Below are 25,407 nucleotides of genomic sequence, written 5' to 3'. Positions count from 1 at the left end.
AGGTATATGGAATACTAATGAGATTCAAGTCTCCTGTCACAAGGGACCTCACACAATTCTGAAATATTATAAATTTACTCTCTAAATTAAATCTGTGTTGGGGTGGACTATAGGACTAGGAGTTATCCCAAGTAATTTCTGGATAAGATACAATGTTTATTAAAGGTTAAGTAATTGTAATGTGCTAATTTGAAGCTTACATATTTGTTGTATTATTAAAACTCAACAGTAACCACAGCAACTACTTAGAACTAAACAACAAAAGACTTCTCAGGGAGGAGAATTTTGTCATTGACATTGTTTAGAATTGCTGGCACATGGTGATAATAAAACGCAGACTGAGTTTTAGTAAGCTTGATTATTGTTTTTAAATTCGCTACACACAGTGCACCCTCTTGCCTCCACCCAGGCCAGACTGTTCCCACCTCCTACAGCCCTTTGCACGCTGTTGCCTTGCCGAGTTGACATTCTACCTCTGAAACATTCAATACTACCGAGGTGATTCTGCCCCCTTGTTTAGTTCAGAATCTTGGTGTTTCTTTCTCCTGGATTATAATAATGACCTCCACTCTACTGTCTTCATTGCCAGGCTTTCTCCCTTCCAGTACATTCTTTATTACCAGAATTTATTTTAAAAACCCTTATCACACTGCTTTTCTGTTTTGAACTTCCCAGTGGCTCTTCATTCATTGCCTACATGACTAAATAAAATTCCTTAGTGTGATATACAAGGCTTCACTTTTGTAACCCACCCCAACCTATCTCTTCTGTGCCAACCTTGGCTACCTCTGCTCTAATTATTTCCCCCCCACCGTCCCTGGCCATATATACTATACTCTTGTCCACATTTACCTTTGCACGTACTTTCACAGAAGCCTGGCATGTCTTTCTCTCTCACCTGGGAACTCTGTCCCAAGTCTTTCACACTCAGTTGCTCATGGCACTTTGCATATACTTCATTAGAACACATGGAACATGATATTACAATTTTTAATTTACAGTCCTGCCTCCCCGAAATCACCATGACCTGCTGGAGGACAGGGATAGTGTCTTACTCATCTTTGTATCCTCATCGGTTATCACAGTGATTAGCAAATAGCAAGTAGATGCTGAAAATATATTAGTGGAAAAATGTGTTTGAATCTCTAAAGAATGAGCCAGTTCATGGTAAATTGTGCAAATGCTTTGGAGAGCAATTTGGCAAATCTCACAGGTGAAGATATCTTCAATCATGAATGAATCTTTAAAATACAATATTGAGGGAAAAAGCCAGTTGCAGAAGAGAAATAGTATGATATTTCTATTGCATTTTAAAACATGCAAAATAATACTATGCAATCCATGTGCAGGGGTACACACATATAAAGAAACGCATGAAGAAATGCTTTTCTTCAAAGCATGAAGAAAGCATGAAGAAATGGGAATGTAAGAAATGAGGCCAATTAAGGGGAAAGGAGGAGAATGAGGTTGAGAAAGGATATCTATGCTTCAACTGTATTGGCAATATTTTATTTCTTAAGCTACATGAAGGGTATGCAAATTCTGGTGAAAGACTGAAAGGAAGAAATGAGAAAAGAAAAAAAAGAATAAAGGGAAACAAAAGATCTTACTTAGGTTGGCAGGATATTGGATTTCCATGTCTACACCTGGTGAGATCTCTAAAACAGCATCTCTAGAAAGTGACTAATGTGGTCCTGACAATAGATTTAGATGCTTGTGTATAATTTCCCTAACTTCCTGGTTATTCAATTTATGTATCATTATCATTACACACAGTTAAAAAATAAGCATAAGAACATTCCTTTCTTAATTTGTCCTTCCTTTGTTTTTCATCTTACAGCTGGAAGCTATCTCATCCCACGTGACAGTCTTTCACATGTCCCTCTCTGTCTCCATTAAAGCAAACATCAGCTTTCAGGTTCTTCTAAAATGTTTGAATAGCTACTTAATTTGATTTCCACTAATTATTTCATTCCAGCAGTAAAGCTACATGTCCCAGGTTACCTGTACAACCTGGAGTACTGTCAGGGTGTTTATTTATTCTAGTTGGGCCTTACTAATTTAAGGGAGAGGTAAAATATTCTCAGGATAGTGCACAATACTCCCATTTTCCAATTGACTGAGAAACTACAATATGAAAACCCAAGTAAAGGGTTTACAGGCCAGTTTTCTATTTTAAGAAGGGGATTGTGTCTCATACTCAGAGAGTGCTGCCTCTTCAGAGATCAAGTCAGCTAATTATGCGGGCCTCATCCATCTCTGGCCTTAGACTGGCAGCACATGGAAAGAGTGACCCGCAAGCTCAAGCCAAAGGTCGTCCTCTCTGGCGACCTGGAGCTGAACTGGGGGAATCAGGAAAATATCGTGCAACAATTCAAAGCAAATGAAGCTGAATTGTGGAATTTAAGATTATGTTCTTATAGTTTGCTAAATTTTTTTGGTATAATCTCTTTTCCATTACTGTTTTTTACATGAAAGTAAAATAATTTGTGAATTAAAATAGCCGATTGAAGTAGATGCTTTTGGAAAGGGCTTCTCCAGATGAAAGAAAAAGGAAAAAGCCATGAATTTCTGGAGGGGGCTTATCATTAATGTAGTCAGTCAGGGGCCCAGCAGGAAATAGAATTAGCCTCAGGAAGTTCAAATGAAGAGAAAGAAGAGAATCAAAGGATGGATAGTTGCAGAAGTGTGGGCAGGTTAAGAGAGCAAGGAATGGAGAAGCCATAGAGGCAGAAACAGTAGAATTTGTAAGGAAGGGTCCTACGGCCCAAAGGGTAAAGAAAGCTTGTTACCCTAAGCCAGGAAAGCCTGAGCTGTGTGGAAGAGAGGTTGCCAGTGGGAGCTCACTCCCTGGAGGCTACAACGTCTGCCCAAAAGAGTGCTCGAGGCAGAGACTAAGCGGAGGAGAATTGCCAGAACTCTCCCTTTCCTACTCCTCTCCTGCAATGCAAGTGGCAGTCTGCCTGGTGCAGCCTTGAGGGTCAGCCTCTGGAGGCAGGGGCAGAGCTGAGATCTGGGGCGGTGGGGGGCAGGTGCAGAGTAACCAGGGTGTGGCCGGGAAGGCAAGCAGAAACAGGAAAGACTTGACCTGCAGGCTCTTCCATGGTCCAGCAGATTTGTGAAACGACTTCTCATTGACTTTCTCAGTTAGTCCAAGGTCAAGACTCTTTCCAATAATCAAGTTGTCCTTACTAAATTTTCATAGGCTCATTACAAAATGTTAATTTACCAATTAAGATAGTTTTAAGGCCTAAAATAAAAGCAAAGTCAGCTTTCATTAGAAAAATATTAAATGTGACATCAGAAATCCCTGGGGCCATGTGGACCCAGAGAGAAATAAGTCAAAGGTTTAGGACTATTTATAGCTAGTTTTTCAATCATGTCTTCCTCCTGAATTGCCCCATGCCTGGCCGTCTTTGTTGGAGGGGAGCAGTGTGTCTCCTTTGAGTTTTTTGCCTCCTTGGTTAGCCCTGCTCTCAGCCATCCTCAAGGCACAAGTCTCTGAAAACAGCCCAAACCACAATGACACCCATTATCTCCTCCAACATCCTGAACCGCAACTTTACATTTCATAAAGATTTAATCAACTCTTGGGAGACAATTGTTCTTTGTTCTAGTGGAAAGGCCTTTTTAGCTGTAATTATTCTAAACATTAATTGGGTGGTAACAACAGAATTTTAAGTGGTCCCATTAGGGGCCATAGTTAGGAAACAGCACGGATGCAAATGCTACTTACAACATGTATTTCTGGAAGAGCCAGGAAAGGACTGAAAAGAGCTAACAAATTGAATTCTATCCATCTGGGACTGAAACTGCACTATCTAAAGATGGATTGCACTTCACATATTTGGATTCTTCTATTGTAAATTATAACAATCTGAGAAAAGTGACATTTTTCCCCTGTTCAGTTGAGGGAACATATTTTCAGAGAATCAAAATAGATAAGGGTTTGTATTCAAAGATGGGATCCATTTCAACTAATCGATTTTGATAGGTTTCTTAATATAATTGCAGTGAATTAATGGTAAAATGAAGAAATTCAGAGCATTTCGTAGGTAGAAAAAAAATTCCTTTCAAATGCTTCGTCCTTTTTTAAAAATTTTTCTAACATCTCTATAAATCCTTTTCTCCCAAGAAACATGCACATTTAAGTGCTACTTCTTTAGCATTTACACCCCAAATTGCCAGGATGTGATGAAAATCTATCATGCGGCATTTTAAGAAATGTTGATGTGTATATCCATGCTCAAGTCCACCATGCAGCTGGTAGTCATTCAGTAAATACTCGTTGAGTGAAGGAATGAATGACTCTTCCAAATATGCTTGCGTTTAGGATTACCCCCAGCTTCTAGATCTCACTGATTTATCTTCCATGGGCATTGATATGATAGACTGCAATCTATTCCTTATAGTAGACATAATTATAGCTATATTTTTTGGAGACAACTTGAAGCAATGAAAAGCCTGAGATCATTCCAGTTCCAGCTCTATACTGAGTGACCTTGCCTAGGTTATTTAACTTTAGGCCTTAGTTTCCCTTTCTGAAAAAAATGGGAGTGCTCACCTTATTTATTGTCTGCTAGATTGATTGTGAGGATCAACTAATACTGTGCATTTAATGTCCAATATAAGGGCATAGGAAGGGGTAAGTAATAATTAGTTTCTTATCTTCCTTTTCGACTTCTCTGTGCCGGGGTTATCTGTTTTAACTGGTAGCTCCTTATGGCACAATGGCACATGGCTCAGCAGTGGCACCTGAAGTTAGTGGTTCATTGTCTTTCTTCCCCAGGAGGCTTAACTCTGAGAACAGAAACTGGATTCATCTGATTTGTCAATTAATCCACAATGCCTTTAAAGAGTAGGTGCTTAATAAATATGCATTAGTGTGTCTTAGCATTACAGAAACACAGCATGCCAGAGCTGGCAAGGACCTCATTCCTTATCTGACCCCTGATTTTAAATTTGGGAAAACTGAGGCCTAATGAAGTGAGGAATTTATCCAAAGCTATTTACATAGAACAAGGTGATGTCACCTTTAGTATTCTTTCCACTTAACTGCACTTCTTGATGATGATGATGATAAAGGAGAAGAAAATGATAATGAAAATCTCAGGGTATTACTTAAGCTTGCACTTCTGGGGCTGCAAACAAACCTATTTTGTCCATCTCTGCCTTTCCCTGGAATATCTAGGATAAAAGTCAACTTTGCTCATGTTTATCAGGTTTATCAAGAATCTCATTGAAGATATTCCGTTAGCACGTCTCCTTTATTTCACAGGGAAGTGCTGTCATCATTAAAAGGTCTTAATATCATGTTCCAGACTTCTCAGAGGGGAGAATAAGGGTGCTGGTGGGGGATTAGGGGTGGGGCAAATACTCCTAAGAAACTGTTTGTTCTATGGGTATATGGCTGAGTGGATGTGGGAAACATTGTCCATCAGTCCTTTGTAATTCCTTGGTTTGGCATATGGTAATCATTCTTAAATTCAATCATTTGTATCTGGTGTTTTAGTTTTTAAGTTTTTATGTAATGCAGCTAGAAATAAACTGCGAAGCAAATAATGTAGATTACTCATTAGAGAAGTCAACTCTTGTCAGATGCTAGTCGTATGAATGACATCCAGCTGTGTCCCTGACACCTCCCTTGTTCCGTTTGAGGGATCTGACAATGGGCCCTGGGAAAGGATACCCCTTTGTGCAATATACCCTAGCCAGTGCACAGGTGTTTCCCCTCATGAGTCAGAGGCAGATGTCTGGGCAGGCAGAATATGTGGCAGCTTGACATATGTCTGGCCCCACCTAACAGGAAAACTATGGCCCATAAATTGTACTAATAAAATCCCATCACAGCAATTTTGACAAAGCCATGAAATCAACACCTCCGTCCTTCAACACGAAGGGAAGCTGGGTTCCCCAGGGGCTTTGTGACTGGATCCAACCTTAGGATTGTGTGTTGAACCCCTACTCTGCCATATGTTTTATGAGACAAATGATAGTGAGATTCTATCTTATTTGTAAAAATGTGAGCAGCAGAGCTCATTTAACAAATATTTCACATCTCTACTATGTGCCAAACACCTCAAAAGGCTCAGAAGAATGGCTATTCAGGCCAAGATCCACGTATTTCAGAGTGGTAGTTTGGGGACTCTGGTGACAGGGCCACTTTCAAACAATTCATCAATAAACAAATATACCAGGCACCAACTGCTTACCTAAAGCAAGGCAAATGAATTAAAAACATTTTTGCAACAAGTGGTAAATCTATACTAATATAATTTTAACTTCAGTATCATGAACCATTCATAACCTACTTCTTTTTAGAGCATGAATGGTATTTGAAATTGGTACAGAATTTCCACCCTTTTCAGGTTGTTTAAAAATATTTCATATGATTTTTCTATCCAACTTCCTTCTCCTAAGATTTCATTTTGATGTTTTTGTGAAATGCTATTTAAATCTTCATTTCATTTAATATCTCATTTATAAATGGCATAAATAATCTGCACATTTTTTCTGAGTAAAACTTTTGGAGGATAGTTTCAGAATGACTTTACAATCTATCACCTTTTTGTAGCTCTGAAATTTTGCCCTCAAATAACTGTTGTGATCCAGATAGCTATTCTATTACAGCATGTTTATAAAAGTGAAAGTAAAGAACACAAACCAAAGTGAAAAGAAAATGACCGCAAAAGAGATGGCAATGGCTGGAGTGCTACAAATCTAGTCTGTGTATTGCCATTTAAATGACAACAAAATAATACACACTCAGGAGAGGAAATGGATGGGGAAGGCTGAGAGTGTTTGATTTAAAGCAATTCTGTTATCTGTCATTGGAGGGAAAAATTTTGTGCTGATTTTAAAACAATACTTTAGTTACAGATGTTTCCAGACCCCTTCCCTGATCCAAGGAAACAAAATACCATTCAGCAACAAGCCCAGATTTAGAGATGGGGCTTGTTCCAACATAAACATTTCTTAGCTAGACCTTCTCCATGAAAGTGCATAGTCAATTTTTCCATATACAGTGGGAAACACAAAGCTTTTAGCTTAAAAGGCATTCTTGCCCGCAGTGTGGAGCTCCTGGAATGAGCAGCACAGGGACACCATGGGTCACTACTGATGTCAAGCCAAACACTATCTTGACTTGCTCATTGGTATTATGCAACAGAATTATATCAGAATGTGCACACACAACAAACAGAAAACTAGGCATTATTTTGGCTCTTGGTATTTGGTATGGTCATTTATTCATTTTATCTCTCTGTTTTATGTGCCACACTGCTTACCCAGGCCCAGCCTGGCACAAGGCAGGCTTTCATTAAATAACTGAGGAATGCATAAGCAATTTTTTTGAGCACAAATTATACTGATGGCACTGGACAGGCAGTTTGAGGAATCAGAAGATGAATCCTGGACCCTGCCAGTCTACAGGGGTTCAATGGGGGTGTTTAAGGTGTGACTGGAACTTACTACAATATATGGAAAAAAGTGCTAAGAATCATAATGTAATGAAGCGGTACAGAAAATTGCTCAGAGTGTGAAAAGGAGGAAGAGATTACTTTTAAAGTGGGGCGGGGGGAAGGATCAAGAATGGTTCTTTGGAGGATGTAGGGTTTGTGTAGAATTTTCTAGAAGAAGGAAAACTGAAGCTGAAAGTCTGGAAAGCATAGGGTAGTTTTTAGTTACTCCTCATAAGGTAGAGAGGCTCAAACTTATATTTTTTCTGTTGTTTTATTGCTCAAAGCAGGTATCCCTCATTGCTGGTAATCTATCTCAATAAAGGTACTGGATAGATTTACTTTTTCTACTTGCTGGAAATTTCCTTGGAAGGATTAGTTTAGTATGAGCAATTAAACTTGTGTGACATCTCCAGCAACCTCTGGCTTGCAGTATTCTCACATGGACATACTACTCGCTGTCCACACATTGTCGGTAATATTGGAGGCTTGCCTCAATGCCTGAAATAGTGTTAGGCACAGCTGGAAGCCTCATTAATTCTTTGTGGCCACCAGAATCCCACGGGTAAGTCTCATGTGGCTTGAAAGTTAGGACTTTTGGAAGCAATAATTTTCAAGTTACAACTTATACATAAGGAGAATGTCATTCAACTATAAAAAGAGAATATTTCTATTTTAATCCTCTTTCATTCTATTTAATGCATTTTACCCAAAGTGAGCTGAGTAAGGTAATAATGGGAACACTTGGTTTTGTGGCTCTTTGAGTAGCTGCAAGATTGATTTTATTGACCTAGAACCTACCAAGAAGTAAAACAAGAACCTGGTGCAGTTGGTTTTCAATACTCTGCTTACCATCAACAGCCCAGTCACTGAGTAGCTGAAATACAGCAAAAAATTGTTCTCATAAATCTTTGACCACACTTCAGGGATATTTTTCCTTTTTTGAAATTTGTAGATTTCTACATGATTTGAACTAAGCGCAAAGGAAATTCATGCTGACTCATGACTTTGAGAAGAAAGCACATTTTCTAGATGAACATGAGCTTATGTTAGCAGATTAGAAAAAAGAGATTGTCATTAAAGGAAAACCAAAATACTTAGGATAATATGAGATGAAGATATAATGTCTTAATTTTTTATAATGTCTTATAACTAATAAACAGATCTAACACTTAGCTTTCAAAATAACTGAACGGAAGAGCTAACAAAAAGATATTCTATAGAAAAAAACCCCCAAAATGCTGATTTCCACTGAACAATTTGATATACTGCATGTCCAAAAACTAAGGCCACAGGAAAGTGTGCTACATCTGCCAAAGTAACCACAAATACTGTTTGAGACTAGGAACAGCCCAGCTGTTTAATAAAAACACAGAGATTTTAAGCACCTTATGAAGAGTATTATCCTTCTCACATAGAGATGATTACTCTGACCCTATAAAGATAGTAGTATCACCTTAAATACAGTATTACTCTCACCTTACTGAGGATCCTCCTTGCATCAAAGACTGGGGAGAGAGCAAGGCATGACGGTGTGCACCATTTTGAAAATGGACCATGGGACTGGCAGCAGGTTAGAGCTGTCATGCTTCCCAAAGACACCACATGAGGGCTGTCCCAAACCCTCCTTATTCTTTGTCCTCTGACAAAGAATAACATCGACATCCTCCTTATTCTTTGTCCTCTATTAGGCTCAGGGCACATCTCAGCAAGTACTATTCATGGCAAAGTCCCTCAATTATACCCAAAAGTTCCATAGTTTTGTTGGGAATTGGCAGATTTTCTTTGAGAAACAGGTATTATATATTTCCTTGCTGTTAAAAGACTAGGGTGACCTAGCTTTGAAAATCGACAATAGAACAGCTCTACAAATAAAGATGCAGCTGCTGAAACTCATAATGGTTATAAAGCAGATTGGGAAGGTCCCAGTCAGGTACAGCTGCCAGAGTAGACCACGTTGGTGCTGCCACACACTTTCATTTTCTTCATTAATTCCTCAGGTTTCAGCTGTTTTGCTACATGATAGGGAAGTTTCTTAAAGTCATGTGGAAACATGACTGATGACTGTAAGCAGGGGGAATACCAGACATGATGTGGTCTGGGAATTTTAAAAATTAGTTCTACAATTGTTTTGAAACAAAAGCATTATTGTTCACTTTTGAAAAGATCTTTCTTCCTCCCTTTTAAGATCAAGGATGTGTTGTTTGTTTTCATGTGACCATCAGAAAACCCCAGGCGGAAATTCTGCAATCTTATTGCACTTGAATGCTTGCTTTCTCAGTATAGGTGCTGAAAGCATAGTTGAAGGGGTTGATAGCCACATGGGGCCAAGGAAAAAAATCTGTGAAATGAAAGAAGAGGGATGAATGGTGTGGTTATAAATTAAATTCAAAATTGAGATAAATATAATGACCAAAGGCCAAGAGAACTCTCTTAATGCTTTAGTAATTAAAGTACTTAGTTCTAAGACACAGATGGCTACACAAGTTATAATAAGAAGGTGAACACGGAAATGCTCTTGTCTGATACAGCTCCTTTATTTTATTTTTTTTTGAGACAGAGTCTCACTTTGTTGTCCAGGCTAGAGTGAGTGCCATGGCATCAGCCTCGCTCACAGCAACCTCAATCTCCTGGGCTCAAGTGATCCTCCTGCCTCAGCCTCCCAAATAGCTGGTACTACAGGCATGCGCCACCATGCGCGGCTAATTTTTTGTATGTATATTTTTAGTTGGTCAATTAATTTCTTTCTATTTTTGGTAGAGACGGGGTCTTGCTCAGGCTGGTTTCGAACTCCTGACCCTGAGCAATCCGCCCGCCTCGGCCTCCCAAAGTGCTAGGATTACAGGCGTGAGCCACCGCGCCCGGCCCTGATACAGCTCCTTTAATGTCCAGCACAAGGATGTCCAGGTGCTTCTCACCCCCATTATTTGTCCCTGCAATGGCATCTAACCTCTATGATGCAGTTGGGCAAGAAGACTAAAGCCGGGAAACTTGGTTGTGGTTCTAGTTCTACAGATTCTCCATGGCACCTTGAGGAAGTGACTCAACTTCTGACTCTAGTTTCTTCCTCTTCCACTGTCATTAGCAGCATGATGATTTCTAGGCTCTTCCCATCCTATAGTCTAGAATGCTGTGAAACTTCCTGCTATTTCAATAAGGTTTCATGCTAGGAGACGTTGGACCACTCACTTAGCATCTCCATGCTTTTATAAATTAGAGATTAGTAACCACTGTCCTGACTGATTTGTAAGATGACTGTGAAGATTAAAGGTGGAAATAGGTAGAAAAAACACATTGTAAACCATGAAAGCTTAATAAGTATTAACATTGGTTTTCAACTGAGTTAGTAACCATTGGAAATTCCAATAACATATTGAGCAGTCATAAATAACATCTGTCCAAAATCAATAGCTTTTTAAAAGCTGAACTCTTTAAGCTACAGGTTGAAAGAGAAAGAGGAAGCTTTCCTAATTCACTAGAATATCAGTTCTCCCTAGATGTACTGCATAGACGTACACCTGGGGACAACTTTATTTTGTTACAGAGTAAAATAAAACAAGCTGCAGCTTGCCTTCATGACACTGTGAAATGCTTAGGGTGTCACTTTTTTTGTTCTTATGAAAAACTAAAGATAAAGGTTTTGATGTTTATTTTCTCAATATTCATAGACATAACATTAGAAATGGAAGCATTTTGCCCTTTAGAAAGCATAGAAACGGCTTTTGGACCACAGATTGGGTGCAATCTGAGGCATTGGAGAATCCCTCAGAGGGAAGGGAGAATAAGATTGAGAGCTATTTTTTTTAGCTCAAAGTGCAGGTAGGATATTGCAGTTTATGTTTTAGAATAAGATGGTTTTTTACTGTGATGGAATCATTAATCCAGAAACATAAAAACTGAGTAAAAGATAATGGTTATCTGGTCTACCCCCTACTACCCTACCCTCTCTCCAAAGCTCCTTTATTGTTTTCCTCTGTACTTTCAGGTAATGACTGAGACAAAAGTGGAATTTCCTAATTTCCTAGGAGGGCCAAAAATATCATCAGATGGATAACAGGAAGCATAAAAATATCTCTCAGGAGAGCACTGATTGTTTAAAGATTTCTAGCTTATGTTCAGAGCTGTTATACAGAGGTGCTCACAGCGTCAGCTGCTTAGTGTAACCAGCAACGCGTTCTGGCCCGAGCCAGGTGTGTGTGTTGCTGGGAACTCCCTAGGAAGCAGAAGCAGAAGCAGTAGAAGAAGAAGATTTGAAGAAGATTGATTTGAAGAAGATTTTGGGTGACATTTTGAAGACTTGTCATGATTTAGAATATCAACTTGAGGGGCGCCAGCATAGTGATCCTCAAACATTTTGGAACAGAGAAACCCTTTTTGTAAACTAGTGATATCATGTAGAATTCATATATAAAACAGATTATTTTTAAAAAAGAAGATGCTCTGATTGAAGGAGGTAGGGCCCCAACCTCCTGCTGCTCAGCCTTTCTCACGCCAAGTTGTACCTGAGGCATTTCCATGGAGCCTCAGCCTGAAAGCCACTGAGTTAGTAGGTCTTACGTTAAAAGGTCCCTGCAGACTTTCCCCCTGATTTAATACATTTCTACAAACATCAGCAACACCTTTGACTTCTCCTTCATCCTTGCTCTCCAAACATAAGACAAACCATCTTGAGAGAACCCTGGCAATGATCCCAGCATCTGTTCTCTCCTTTCCTGACCACAGGCACCTTCCAAATCCAGGCCCGCCTTGCTCTCTCCTGGGCGGTTACCAACGCAATCACAGGCTGCCCTGATTCCAGGCTGTCTGTTGCCTACTGCCCAATCTGCCCAGGAGCCTGTTTCCAGATTGATGTTGACAAATCACAATTCTCATGGTGTTTCTCTTTCTTCTGCTCTGAAATCTTTAATGGCTTTCTCTTGTCCAGTCCCACCAACTAGGGTGATTTCCCTCCCTAGAAGTAACCCTGTGTCTTTGTATTTCCTCATCCTGTCCCCCTTGGCTTGTATTCTTTTCCTCAATCTTAAAGATTTAACTCAAATGCCACCTCTTTCATGAAGTCACCTGGAAACTTTCCACCAGGAGTGAATATTCCTTCTAAACCCTCAAAGAGATTTTATAGCATAACAATTTAGTTGTATCATGTTATTAGTGTACCTTTTTAATCTCTGTGTTTTATTCCTCTTTGTAGGATGCATGACACTTACTGAGGCAGTAGGTATCTTTTTGTTAAATCAGAGAGTAAAGATATTGATACTAATCAATCAAGTGTCCCTGGACACCTAAGGAACAGAAGGTGGCACTACAGGGCCTGACATGCTATTTTCTATGTTTCAAAATATCTAATTAAAAGTTATTTTAACATATTTATAAGAAATGTACATCTAAAATAAAATTCTAAATTTGGCTTTTGGCCAAAGTTAAAACAAAGCAACAACATTAATTATTTTATCAGAAACTCTATTTTGCAGTTATAAATTATTTTGCCTCATTAAAAATGAGTTATTAGAACTCAAACAAATCAGCAAGAAGAAAACAACCCCATTAAAAAGTGGGCAAAAGACATGAATAGAAGTTTTTTCAAAAGAAGATAGACAAATGGCCAACAAACATAGGAAAAATGTTCAATATCATTAATCATCTGGGAAATGTAAATTAAATCCACAATGAGACATCATCTTACCCCTGTCAGAATGGTCATTATTAAAAAGTCAAGAAACAATAGATGCTGGCATGGATGCAGAGAGAAAGGAATGCTTTTACACTGTTAATGGGGCTACAAATTAGTACAACCACTGTGGAAAACAGTATGGAGATTCCACAAAGAAATAAATGTGGATTTACCATTTAACCCAGTAATCCCACCACTGGATATCTACCCAAAGAAAAAGAAGTCATTTTATCAAAAAGACACTTGCATTCAAGTGTTTATCACAGCACAATTCACAATTCCAAGGATGTGGAAACAACCTAAGTGCCTATCAATTCATGAGTGGATTAAGAAAATGTGGTATATATACACAAGGGCTGTCCGGAAAGTATCCAGCCACACAACAATTCTCATTATATGAGAATGGCTGGATAATTTCCAGATAGCTGTCGTATATGCCATGGTTCATATTTGCTCAGCCATAAAAAGAAATGAAATGAATTATGAATGAATGAATGAATGAATGAAATGAATGAAATGAAATGAAAATGAAATGAAATGAAATGAATCTTTTGTAGCAACCTGGGTGGAACTGGAGACTGTCATCCTAAGCAAAATAGCTCAGGAATGGAAAAATAAACACTACATGTATTCTTTAATAATTGAGAGCTAATCACTGGACATTTACAGGCACAAAGAGATGTAAAGATCATTGGAAATCAAGAAAGGGGGAAGGCAGAGGGATAAAAACTTACTTATTGGGTACAATGACCATTATTCAGGTGATGGGCACACTAAAAGCCCTGACTTAAGCATTGCAAAAAGTATCCATGTAACAAAATTTGTACCCCCTTAATATTTTGAAATAAAAAATGAATTATTACTTAATACATTTCACTTGGTAAGTGTGATAGACTGAATTATGTCTTCTTAAAATTTGTATGTTGAAGCTCTAACCCCCAATGTGACTGTGTTTGGAAATAGGGCCTACAAGAAAGTAATAAATAAAAGTAGCAAAGGTTAAATGGCATCATAAAGATAGGGCCTTAATCTGATAGAACTGGTGCCTTTTCAAGAAAAGGAAGAGATGCCAGAGACCTTTCTCGTTCTCTCTGCCCATACACAGAAGAAATGCCATGTGAGGGCACAGTGAGAAGGTGGCCATCTACAAGCCAGGAACCGACACTGACAACACGTTGATCTTGGACTCTAGCTACCAGAACTCTGAGAAAATTAATTTATATTGTTTAAGCCATCCATTCTGGAATATTTTGTTATGGCAACCCCAGCAGACTAATATGGAAGACAAAGTATTTCAAAACATGAGGCTTGAGAAAGAGGAGAAATACTAAAGAGATCCTTGGGCATGAAGACTTGGGGGACTACTACTCCAATACATTCCCCCCTTCCAGTTACAATGGACTTCACAAGTCACTAGTCCACAGCCTTCCTCCTAGTCAGGGAGGGCAGAAGATGACCTGAGTCCGTCCCAGATGGGATCATTGGTGCCTTGAATGCATTAGGCTCTTATTCCTTGTGTGTCAAAACTCTTATTTCAGACAAGTTGTTTTATATAGTGCTTGAAAATTTAGCAAAGGAGTTAATAACTATGTTTGTTATAGGTCTGACTTGAATCCTTTCTACCGTTAACTTCCTTTCATTTTCCTACTGTCATTTGTAGAGAAAAATTTTGAAAGGTAAACTGTTTCTAAACCTTCACTCAGTCTTCCTGTGATTGACATGTTTTATATAATCATTTCTCCTGAGATCCTGTTTTTACTATAGGTCAAGCTCTTTCCTTATCATTTTTAAGCTCTTTTAAATTATAGAGTCACAAAGTAGACCCAGGACTCTACTAAAAAACTAACGCTCAGCATAGTTAGCAATACATGAATATTCACACATTCAGAAATTATGTCAGCTTTTTATTTTTTTTTATTTTTTTTTATTATGTCAGCTTTTATTCCTCTCAAGTTTAAGGGAAGAACTTCCCATGTTCCTGAGATGATAGAGTTAGTTTTCTCTATAACTCTGTAACTTGAAAAAAAGTCAAAGCCTAAACATACCACGAATTTAAATGTTCTTTATAGATTTGTAAGCTACTTGTCAGCTGCTAGGACCACTGTGGTATTTCCAGATAGTATGAGAGACCTATGTTAGCTGAAATATTGCTAAGACACTCTGAGATTTAGAAACAGATGTTAGAGAGTCATTACAATGCAAAGGTTAAGAGCTTGGAGCTAGATTTCCTGGCTATGACCTTGAGTAAGTTACTCAACTGCTAAATGACTCAGTTTCCTCATCTGTAAAATGGGGCTAATATTAATGCCTTCCTCATAGGGTTGTTATGAAGAAGAAATGAAATAATAATACACATAAGTGCTTAGAACAGTGCCTTGATTAGCAAGTGCTAATCAAGTGCTTAGTAATTGAAGGTAAAGGATCTTAGAAATCAGCCAGTTAGCCGTCTTGAATGGGTTCAAGCACAGCTGTCCTTTAAGGCTGTTATAAACTAGAAGTCTCTCAGGGCTGAGGCTGCACCCAGGGCGTCTGGAGTCTGCTGGGAGCACGGGGATGCCTGCTCTGACACAAAAGGAGACACAGACTCTGACTCAAAAGCACTTCCCTGCAGATCTCAATCACCATGGAAAAGGACCAGCTTGAGAAATAGCCTTGGCAATTATCATCTGGAGGAAGCGGGTCTTCCCTCTCTCTTAGTGTTACCTTTTTAGTCTACCACGCAGACTACACTCTTCATTCCCTGGAGAGACAGCCGGAATCAGAATGACTCTCTTGTTAACAAAAAAAAAAACACATTGCAATCTCACTACTTCCTGAAAAGTGTGAGCAACACCCTATTTTCGAGCAGATTCCACAAGCAAATTCTTCCGCTGCCTCCCCTCCCCTCCCCTTCCCTGAAGGACACGGAGTCTCCAGTGTTTTGTTATCTGGGCTGTGGCTGCCGAGAAGGGTAAGATGGGAGTAGAAAACCTGAGCACCCGCTATGTATGGGCCATGGCTTCAGGAAATGACTTTGCCTTCCTGGCCCCTCCAGAATGCCTAGAAGCAGCAGTTTGTTTTGAGGCTTGTTTTTTTATTTTATTCTAAAGTACACCTTTTTGAGGAGGATAGGGTCTAGTACATGGATGAGCCCGTGAGCCCTCCACTAGCCTCACTCAGCCAATATTTGGGTTTGTTTTTATGGTTTCCCTCCTTCCCTATAATTATGTCAACAAAGCTTCCCTTTTCTAGATTCACAGTTTCCTTAAGTCCATTCAAGATTCAATCTCCACTGCACTTTAGAGCCCAGTATTTCTCCTGTTTTGATGTGCATGTGAACAGCCAGGGGTCTAGCCAAATGGAGGTTCCGATGCTGGGGTGGGCCCTAAGAATCTGTGGCTCGAACACAGGCCCGGGTGACACTAATGCTGCCATCTTTGGACCACACTTTGAGCAGCAATGTTTTAGACCCCTCATCCCCATAGCTAGCAGCCATCAGGGCATTCATACACCAGGGCAGGCTCCTTCACACACCAACGATTCTGACTTCCAGAAAGTTCCTTGAACATATTTGCTTCCAAATACCATGTTCTGCCCAATCTAGAGCAGCCTTCTTCTTTATGTTATCATTAAAACTCAATGGACAGCTCTGTGGTATATAATATAATGTGATTTCTGTTGATGGGTATGATGAAATAATAATCTGCACTGGCTTTTCTTTCCTTTCCCGTTGAGTGAAAACACATTCTCTCTGGACCCTCTGCCACTTGGCACTTAATGGTACGTATTGACATGAGTGTCCACTCAGTAGTTCTTCAGCCCCTGTTCTCGTCCACTGCATACCTTGCTGTCTTTCTGCAGTGGAGCTTCATGTTTAGGCTCATTCTGAAGCGTATGGATGGAGTGGTAACCCCCAGGAACCCTGGCATGGGAGACCCTTGACATTTATTAAGCATACCAAGACACACTTGGGACACGCTCAGGTGCATGTAGTTAATGCTGTCTAGAAAGTCTCCTTGTTGTGTCACCTTGGAGAGGCTCATGTCTATGGCTGGGTTGGCACCCTGTCCTTCAGGACATCCCTAGCCCCACATCTGGAGTTGTTAGGAACAGAGACATGTACTCCATTAAAATGTCTGCCCCCAATCCCCTACCCCCCAGGTCAGGACCCTTGGGTTCTGGACTCTTAGGTCTGCGGGTTCTAACTAGGACAATAGCTGCAACTGTGTGATTCAGTACCTTAAGCCACATTCCCTTTAAATGGTATACATTTTAATCTGTTTATTAGACAAAGAATTTTGTTCCTAGAAATAACCATTTTAAATTTTTTTAGGTATAGAAACTGAGGCTCCAGAGGTGAAGGGATTGACCTGGTTCCTTTACCTGGCCACAGTGAACGGTGATCTGGTTGGTAGTGATGGAGCCAAGAACCAGAATAGTGAGTTACAGACTCACAGCTCTACTCAATTCCAGGAGAATCTCCTACTGATAATTCAACTTAAGGACAAATAGAAATAATAAAAGTAATTGAGTAATAATGTAATAGAAGTAAACAATTTTCCTACAAAAGATATCTAGATATGTTCATAGAGTAATCTCTAGCTCTAAAGCTAAAGATGGTATACATATACCACACTTTATTAATCTACTCATGGCATACTTATAACTTTGACTCAAACTGTACAAAAGCAACTCATGTAACCAAAACGTTTGTACTCCTGTAATATTCTGAAATAAAAAAAATAATTAAAAAAATAAGGATGGTTAAGCCCATGGAAACAATTGAACATAAGGCTAAAAGTCAGAAGACATAGCTCCTTATACTGTTGCTAATAAGCTTTGTGTCCTCCCTTTTCTCCCCAATTTAGGTTCCTCACCTACAAAATGAGAGGGATAAATCTCTAAACTTCCTTTCTAGATCTAACATCTATGATTCCTTTCATTTTACGGTTCACGCTGCAAAGTATAATAGAGTTATGCATCCAATAATAACCACCCACTGACTGCATTCAGACAGGTCTCTTTTATGCCGAATTCCGTGCTGCAGTAGAGGCTTCAGGGCTTGTCTCTTATGAATGGAATTTCAGAGTATCTGTTGGCACTAACAAGGACAGACAACAATTTCAAGAGAACAACATAGAATGAGGCGATTATTCATGAACTACAATGAAACAGCAGCCCATCTCCAGACAGACTGTTGAATCTCCAAATAGCAGGCATCTAGCAACTCACCTGTGACCTGGGGATGGAAGGACCCTCCCTGCTGCTCCCAGGAACCACCACAGATCAGCAGGAGAAGAGGTAATGCTTAGGGCACATTTAGTTTGTCCAATTGTGTCACTGTTCATCGAAGGAAAACACACACATGTGGACATGAAACTGGAAAGGCACCTTGGACTAACTATCTCCGCTAGGGAAGAAAAGGCTTGCCAAGATTTTAAACCTGAGACCCTGAATGTGTGCTACGGATCTCTGATATGATTCTAGATGGTTCTACAGCCCTAGCATCCCAGGGGCTTAGGCTCAGCAGACATTTCTTTTGCCTTCTCCTGGTATTATGCATTCCTTTGGAAGGACACTTGGCTCTATAGTTCAGTATGCCATGTTGCAATTCACTTCTTACACAAACAACAGTATTTCATGTAATGATCACATCCATGGACAAGGTTTAGTGAAGACATCTTTGACCCCTAGAGTCCATGATTTCCTTTAAAGCAATCACGCCACTCCAGCTGAAGGAGGACATAATTTCAAAATAAATGTTAATACATAAAGTCTGTACCACGCTCAGGGGTCCTTTTAGTTGGAGTGTACAGCATGGATTACTGGTCTAGTCCGTAAAAGACTTGTGCTAATGCAGCTGTTAATGTTATGAGATTTCTCCATCTCACCAGTTCTCATGAAATCAAAAATGTATATACTTCATTCCATTTAGGTAAACATGGATCTCTAGCCTCCATCAAAACACAACATAAAAACTAAGTCCTATGAGTGAAAAGAAGGTCATTTTGCATACTATTCAAATTATATCCACTCATTCCTCCTCCTGCTTTTAACATAATTTTTTTTCATGTATCTTTTTCTTTATGCACAGGATTTGGGCTTGAATATGGAAATGTTCCCACTACCATTCAGCCTCGGAATGTTGTTTCCCCCAAGTTCTCATGATAAAAAGACTCAGACTCAGAGCCGAACTGCTGGCAGCTGAATTTCATTAAGACTTTGATGGGAAACTTAAGTTGGAATTACAAACATCTGTGGTTAAACTGCCCTTTAGTAAACCATTTCCCAGAATTTAACTTTACCACACCAGGAGCGAAAAAGAAAAACAGTTGGAAAAAGAATGCTACTCTTTTGCAAATATAAGTAGATATTTAAATAATCTTCTGTATGGTCACTCTATCTCAATTAACTAACAGATTTACTTATTTTAGAAAATAAATAAGTGACTTTGGAAATGCTAAGTTTTGAAACTCAAAGCATGTACTGGAAATCTTATTTTTAATAGTTTCTAACCAATCAGAGGGCTCAAAATTATGTCTGGTCATCATTACATTTAATTACATTTATATGTAATTTATATGGTTACTATGAGCCAGAAAAAAACCCTAAAGTAGGGAGTGTTTTTTGACGCTTTTATTCAAGAAACTGTGACAAGTCAGATTTGGGAATTTATGAAGAAAAAAACAGGTTACTGTCCTGGTCATATCATATCAAAGATGTTGGGGTTTTTGTTTAGCTTTCCTAGGGATTGAGAAAAACCCATTCATTTCTGTCAACTGGTCAGATCATCCCTATTGCTGGGGAATAACTGTTTAAAGAACTATTAGAGACACAATGATTATAAAAACTAAACTGCAGCCTTCTTCTCCTCCAATGCTGGATAACAAGCAAATTTGTAAACAAAAGTTGAAAATAATCAAATTTATAGATTAAGTAAAGGTTTAGATTACAAAACACTTTAGTAAGATAAGGCTTTACCTGCAGATAGAGACAGTGGAAGAAAGAGGGAGCAGAAGAAGGGACAGAATGAGAAGAGTGAGGGCAAACTTTGTATTAGGCACTTGGTATATATCATTTCATTTAAGTTTCACAACAATCATGCAAGGCAAATATATTTAAATTTATTTTGCAGAGGAACTGAGCCTCTAAAAGATGGTCTGTATAATTTGTCCAAAGTCAACTGGCTGGAAAGTAGTAGTGGTGGACTCACACCACATCTGTCTGGGTGTAAGCCCACGTTCTGCCTGTGATAAAAGGTGAGCTTCAAATACTCTAAGGCAGAGACTGCAAATAAGCAGTGCTCGGGCTGAATCTGGCCCTTGGATGTACTTAGCCTACATGGCATTAAAAAATTTGAGTCAGCAATTTCACTTATGAACCAAGATTCTGTCTTCTCTTGGGGAAAAAAAAAAACCCAACCAAACCAGAAGACCTGGCAATGCCAAGAGGTAGCTGCCCCTCTGGAAGAGGCATCCATTTCTCTCCGGTTATTTGTGGCCCCACTTTCACTGAGTGGATTCACCCAATTGTTTTTGACCTGGCCCCTGTAAGAATTTGAGCTTTAGGACTTCCTCTGTACCATATGATTGAGCAATCCCACTTCTGGGTACATACTCAAAAGAACTGAAAGCAGGGACTCACACAGATACGTGTACACCAATATTCACAGCAGCATTATTCTCAATAACCAAAAGGTAGAAACAACACAAATGTTCATCAACAGAGGAATGAATAAAATGTGGTATATTAGTTTTAAAATTATATAGTTTTAAATATATATTAGTTTTAAAAACAAGTGACATTCTGACACATACTACAACATGGGTGAACCTTGAAGATATTATGTTAAGTGAAATAAGCCAAGCACAGAAGGATAAATATTATAGAGTTCCACTTCTGTGAATAGAGTAGTTAAATTCAGAAAGACAGAAAGTAGAATGGTGGTTCTAGCAGGGGCTTGGGGTAGGGGTTAATAGGGAGTTATTGTTTAATGGGTTTCCATTGGGAAGATGAAAAAGTTCTGGAGATGGATGGTAGTGATGGTTGTATAACAATGGGAGTGTACCTAATGCCACTGAACTTCACACTTAAAAATGATTCAAATGGTAAAATTTATGTCATATATATTTTATCACATTAAAAGAAAAATCTTTGGCTAAATCAGAGAACTCTGGAACTATAGGAAATGGAAATCTTTGTTTTCTAGCAATTTTATAATAAATTCTGTAAGACAGACCATCTATTCCTTATGGTGCTGTTTTGAATTCTCTTCCTATTAATCTAAATCAAGAGCTTCTAATATAGACTGTAGCATCATGTGGAGGACACATACTAGAATTGTTGAATTACAAAGGAAAATGAGATACGAGAAGACTATAGTTTTTTAAAAAAAAGAGCTCTATAGCAGGGAGACTACTGGTATATTGGGAAAAGACAATGGAATTTGAAAATTTAGATAAGGTATTTGCCATCTCTAAACATCAATTTACTCATCTGTAAAATGGGTGTAATTTTCACTATTGAGTATTAAAATAACACGTAGGTTCATAGGACATAGTAGAAGTCAACAAGTATTCGTTTTTTTCTTTCCATTATATTTTAAAAAGTAGTTATTATACTAGACAGGGAAGGGAAGTTATCTCAATTCTTTGCAACTTCTGCTACTCATCTAATAATCACTGCCTAAACGGTCTTTAAATGACATTTTATATTTCTTCATTTCAAGAAATTCCCAAAACTTTGATTAAAATTATACCTACATATACTTCTATTTACCTAATCACCTCTTCCTAGATACTCCTGCACAGCTGAACTGCTTTTTTCCCCTTTTATTTCATCATATTATGGGGTTACAAATATTGTTAGGGTTACATATATTGCCCCTGCCACCCCTCCCTACCCCCCCCCCACTTGCCAAAGCTTCAAGCGTGTCCACTTTTATAAACTCCTTCTTTGTGTGCCACTTGCCAGGTTAGGGGCTGGGCAGACACTCTGTGCCTCAGTCTCCATGTTTATAAAATGAAATAATAATTATACCAGTCCCACTGATTTATCATGAAGGTTAAAGGAAATAACTCATGGCAAGTGTTTATATCAGTATCTGGCATGTAGTAAATACTCTGTGAGTATCAGCTATAAGCCATACTATTATCACTATTACTACAACTACTATATTGCAGTCCTTCAGTAATAAGTTTTCTAAAACCTTCTTTGGTGTTTGGCAAGTAGGTTATTGTGCTCTACTGCTCTAGCGTAGGAGTAATACTTTTTTATACGTTACCTCTGTGACACTTAGCTTGTAGCCACTCTTGCAGAACATTAATTCATTTTGCTTTATGTAGTGGCTCTGTATGTTCTTTCTCCCTTCAACTGCTTACCCCTGAGGATAAGGATGAGACTTTACCTTCTTTCTATCCCTCCTGGTGCCTGCTGCATTGCTCAGTACATAGTAAGGCTCCAAACCTGCTTGTTGAATGCATAATTAAGTGAATGCTGTAATACTGTGTGCAAGTAACCAAATTGTTGGAAAGGCAGTACAGAGGGATGGACCAGGCTAGTAACTGGAGATCTTAGTGTGATCCCATGGGACCTTTCTCAAAGTAAGTGACCAAGATAAGAAAAAGGAAAGCAGATAGTGAAAGAAATCTAAAATGTCTTTTAGTAAACATTGCACAATTTTGTTTAATGCCCTAACGATGTGTTGGGGCACGGAATCACATATCCACACTGAAGAGTCAGGAGGAAAGGTCCCTCAGAATTAGTCTAATTCCTGGTGCTTCTTTGTAGCAAATAGGTTTGTCCAGCACAGCGTACACATGTGGCCCATGGGGCACTGATTTTCTTGAAGGGAAGTTGGTGCAATAGTGACAACAACAGCAAAACCCAGACAGATTACTAGGGAATAAATTCCTGTTTGCCCCTCTGAGGGGACTTTCGTCAATATAGTCAGTTACTTTCCTTATTTTCTCATCTATCCATCAAAGCCAGTACTAGCACCGATGCCCCCTCCCCTGCCGCCCACTTTGCCCTGCCCACAGAGTCTCCTCTAATTCTCAGAGGAGAACTCTGGAGGAACTTGGGAGAACCTTAGGAAGGCCTTCAGCCAAGCACCTCCCACTGCTCCATGCTTGCCTTAGTATTTTTCTTCCTTCCCTTTGAAGGAGAATTGCAGAATAGCCATTCATATAAATCCAATACAAATAAAGTGAATGTATTTTTAGAATATCCTCCCATCCCCTTACTGAACCTCTCCCAGGAATAATGTGTATGTGTTCTCTTTCTCGCTATATTCACATAAATACATTCTTCTGAACCAATCCAGTAAAGTGTTTGTACCATGTTATTAAATCTCCGGAATGTATTTGGTTTAAGGTCTGCTTACTGGCTATAAAGAGCATGGGAAACCCGATGGTGGGGAGTGTAGATTGCCATGGGACCGCAGGCTAACTGGAGGCATTATGTGAAACTATGCGGTGGGAACATAATTGCCTCAATCCCACCCTTTCTACACCATATACTTTGACCTTCCTGGAATGACTAATATCTTCTTTCTGTTTCCCAAAACCAAAGGCTTCAACTGGTATTCTGAAACTATTAATCTCTGACAGTATCACAAATTTAACTCACTATACATTTTTTTTCTGGTTGGAAAGATATACACAAATAGAGAGATAATATTAAATAAAATAATATCATAAAAATAAAGTTCTGAGAAATATTTCCAAATAAAGATTTCTTTTAATCTAATCATCTACATATTTTAATAATAATATCAACTCTTAGCATATATAAAGTATTTATACTATGTCAGGCACTATGCTAAACACTATTGTAATTTCATCACAATAACTGTAAGAGGTATGAAAAACATCAATAACTTTTCTAACCCCAAGTTTCTTTATCTGTAGTTTGGGTGTCTGTAATGTGCTCAAGGTCAGAAGCTTGAAATTTAAACTTGGGATCATCAGACTAAAAGCCTGCAATCTAAAACATTTTGCTGTGCCACTTTCCTATTATTTCACTGAGTATATGAGTATATAAGAAATTGCTCAGGGTCTCAAGATTAATTTTAAGGTTCTCTAAAGCACAAATAATTATTTTTTAAATATTTTTTTGGATGAGAGTTACAAAAAACCAGTTGTATGTGCTTGTCTCTTTAGATTTAACAGATAAAAATACAGGATGCCCAGATCAATCTGAATTTCAAATGAAGGAAGAAGAATTTTTATTTATACATAGGATGTATAAATGTATCCTATGCAATATGATATGGGACATGATAAAAATTTATTCATTATTTATCTGAAATTCAAATTTAATTGAGTATCCTGCATTTTATCTGTCAATCTTACTGTTAAGTCAGGCATTTCATTCAGGGACTTTCCATGCTCAAAGCAACAGGTGAAGATAATGCTTCCCTGGGGTTAATTCCAAGCCTGTAGACGAGCGATGCCATCCCAATGCACAGTGTCTCTCCTGGCCTGGCTTCTCCCCCAGCCTCTGAGTATGAGGTTGACCAGAAGCCATGCTCCCTCTTTCTCATGGAGGCTACACTTTACACCATAATGAGGGCTTGGTATTCTCTGGCTCTCCCCTTCCTCCCCCTTTATTTTTGGGTGTGGGTAGGCCTCACTCTGAAGAAGGGCTATCTTCACCCACCTTATTTTTAATTATCAATAATTAATAACTGCAGTGGTACTAAAAATTAATAGAATTAATAGCAATAATACAGACTTCAATGTGTTAGAAACGGTGTCAATCCACAGAATTGTTTTAGTTGTTATGGTTGCTGTACCCATAGCTATAGGGTGTGTGTGTGTGTTTGTGTGTGTGTGTGTGTGTGTGTGGTTAGGTCAATTGCTCTTTCCTTCCTCATTAACTTAGGTGACTTCAGTTTCCTCCTACTTAGTATCTGTCATGCACTGGACATGCTGTTGTCTGTCTCCGCTCTGGTGACTCTTAAATCATTTATACTGGATTCATCGTCCACCAAATTTCTACATTTTGGTTATGATTTCAATTTGAAACCTATTGTAAGGCATTCAAACAGTAGCTCTTTGAATATTAATAAACATATTATCAATAGCATATCCTGATCATCTTTACTTTGGGGACAGGGCTTGCTTTTAATAGGAACTTCTTGCTTCTGGAATATAATGGCTCGTTTCTATTTAGGGTATCTGCTCTGCAGTTTCCTAACAGCTTCTCTCAGGTCCAGTCACCCTCATTCACTTCCTCACCTTCCTGTGCTGCAGAAGACCTTTGGTTTAACCTGAGACAAAAGGTTAGGTCCTGCAATTT

At 38.8% G+C, this 25,407-nt stretch overlaps 1 protein-coding gene across 4 annotated transcripts in view; it reads right to left on the bottom strand.

The window, feature by feature from the left end:
* The window catches only part of LAMA4 (laminin subunit alpha 4), a 133,727-nt gene that overhangs the window by 107,184 nt on the left and 1,136 nt on the right, over positions 1-25,407 (bottom strand). The window lies entirely within an intron of this gene.

The sequence above is a fragment of the Microcebus murinus genome, chromosome 5 (assembly GCF_040939455.1).
Source record: "Microcebus murinus isolate Inina chromosome 5, M.murinus_Inina_mat1.0, whole genome shotgun sequence".
Lineage (NCBI taxonomy): Eukaryota > Metazoa > Chordata > Mammalia > Primates > Cheirogaleidae > Microcebus > Microcebus murinus.
This window is presented reverse-complemented; position numbering and strand designations above follow the sequence as displayed.